The sequence below is a fragment of the Leptonychotes weddellii genome, chromosome 3 (genome assembly GCF_054177405.1).
Source record: "Leptonychotes weddellii isolate Sample4059 chromosome 3, ASM5417740v2, whole genome shotgun sequence".
Classification (NCBI taxonomy): domain Eukaryota; kingdom Metazoa; phylum Chordata; class Mammalia; order Carnivora; family Phocidae; genus Leptonychotes; species Leptonychotes weddellii.
In genome coordinates, this window is record NC_138371.1 from 7,974,190 (window position 1) to 7,976,855 (window position 2,666).

A 2,666-nucleotide genomic window follows, 5' to 3' on the forward strand; every position below is an offset into this window, starting at 1 on the left:
TTTTTATTTTTTATTTTTATTTATTTAAATGTTTAAAACAAATTAGCATAAATTTAGCAGCTTTAAACAACACACAGTTATTATTGCATAGTTCTTTTGGTCAGAAGTCCCAGTGAGGCTCAACTGGGTCTTCAGTTTAGGGTCTCACAAGGCCAAAATTAAGGTGTTGGCTGGCTGCATTCTCACTGGGAGGCTCTGCTTTCAAGCTCATTCGGTTTGTGGGCAGAATGCAATTCCTTGTGGTTGCAGGACTGAGGGCCCCACGTTCCTGCTGGCTGTCAACTGGAGGTGCTTCTCAGCTTCCAGAGGCCATCTGCATTCCTGGATTTGTGGCCCAGACCTCCATCTTCAAAGCCAACAATTGTGTAGCATGTCCTTCTCATGCTCCGCTCCTCTCTGCCTTCCTCTTCTGATTTCAAGGGCTTATGTGACTATGTTGGGTTCTCCTGGATAATGCAGGATAATCTCCCTATTTTAAGAGCAGCTGGTTAGTAAACTTAATTACACCTACAAAGTCCCTTTTGCTCTGCAAGGTAACACAACCATGAGTGTGACACCAGAAGGAGAAGGTCACGGGAGCCAAAATTCTGCCTGCCACAAAAGACCATAGAGGTCGGTTTTCCTAGATGAAAGGACTGGCCTGGTTCAAAAGTATGTTCAGATCTCACCTCTTGGGAGACATCAAATTGCTTTCAATGGACAGTTTTCCCACTTGGAGGAATCAAGGATTGTGGTATCACCATGATGCAGACACAATGTATATTCCAGGCAGTGGGGATGGAACAGAGAATAGAGCAGGGAGTGCCCATCCTGGTGGTAGAGCTGAGCAAACTCACACCAATTGCATGAGGACTCCGAGATGCCCCTGGGAAGGTGTTGGGGGCCATCTCAATCTACCATCAAGACATTACAACAGGAACTCAAGCAGAAACAATGAGTGAGACAGAGAGCAGGAAATGGTGTGGACTTTGGGAAGGCTGTAGGAGAGACCTTCCATTTAGGGGAGGGAAGGATCAGGTGGGATAAAGAAATAGTGAGACAGCTGAGAAAGAGAACGAAGGGAAGAAAGTGATGGACCCAGAGTAAAGGATGTAGGAGACAGAAACTTAAGAGCAGAAAACCTTGTGGCAAGAGGAATATTCTAATTCCAAAGGAAATTGCTGTGAATATTATTTAAATCAAGTTTTTGGATGTTCTGGCAATATCCATAGCCTCCAGCGGTCCGAGGTAGGGGTAGGGGGCGAGGCTCATAGCAGACCTGCAGTGCACCCTTGTCTTCCCCCACAGAGGCTGTGGAAGTTTCCAGCATCTCATGGCTTCTTCTCCACTCTCTTCTCTGCCTGACAGATTCCTCCGCACTCTGGGAGCTGGCTGGGCTGCAGGCAGAGGACTTGGGAATTCCCAGCAGTCATTGCCCCCAGGAACACCCCAACCAGTGGGGATGGGAGCAAGCATAGGGACGCTGTCACCTTGCCCCTTGGAGGCCAGTGCTTAATGGTAGGGGACAGTTTCTCAGAGTTTCCCGTGGGATGGAGCCCCAGATGTCCTTTCCCTCGGGACTGGGTCATTTGCTGGCATTTCTCCCTCCCGTCTCACCCTCTTTGTCACATTTGTGTCTTGGTCCATCTCACAAGTAAATCACCTGTCTCCAGGTCCTTGCCCCAGTCCTTGTAGGGGAGTTAGAACCCCACCTCTACCTATCTTAGGTTTTTGGTTGGGGCTCTTTAACAAAGAGATTAGCAAGAGGAAAACAGTTTATGGACTCCTGCAGCACACACCATGTGGGAAAAACCTCTATAAAAAGTAACCCAAAGCTGTGGCTTAGAACCCTGGTTTATTAGCATCTTCAACAAAGAACAAAAATCTGCAGAGAAATGACTGGATGGAGGAAAGCAGTTTTAGGCTCCCAAGGGGGCTTGCCGTAGGAAGGTAAATATATGGGAGGCCACTGACGGGGTAAGTTTGTTTGCAGATTCCTCTAGTGCTGGTAAGTCCATCTCCAGTACACGGAGAATTCATATCTGGGACAGAAAGCTTTTCCCATTTGCAGCTTCCTAGTTGCTTTCAGCTTAAAATAAATTTTATGTTAAAGAGGCATATTTGGGGTGACATAGGTGGTTTCTTTCACCTGCCTCTGGGGGACCCTGAACTAGCACGGGGCCATGGGTCTCCCCTACTCCCCACAAAACCTCTCGTATTATAAGCAGATCTTAGAATGAATCCAGGGCGGGTCACAGAAATCCAGGGAGGGGGCTCTGTATACCAGTTCAGTAACTTTGGCTTTTACTCGGAGCAAGGTGGGAAAACTTGGAGGGTTTTAAGCAAAGGCGTGACAAAAGACACATCTTAAAGGATCATTCTAGCTCCAGGCAGAGACGTTAAGTAGGCAACACATGTTCAAATAAGCTCAGGTGGGAGAGCCGGCTAGGTGATAGGCTTTGAGAATCCTCAGCTCCTAGATGGTATCGGACAGAAGCTGTGAGGCTGGGTGAGATCTTGGAGAAATGAGCATAGTCAGGAAAGGGAAGAAGTCCAAGAATTAAACCCTGGGGCATGTCCTCATTTATGGGGAGGAACCAGCAAGGGACTGGGGAAAAGCAGCACTCGAGGTAGGAGGAATCCAGGAGAGGGTTAAGTCTTGGAAGTCCAGCACAAAACTTGTGTAA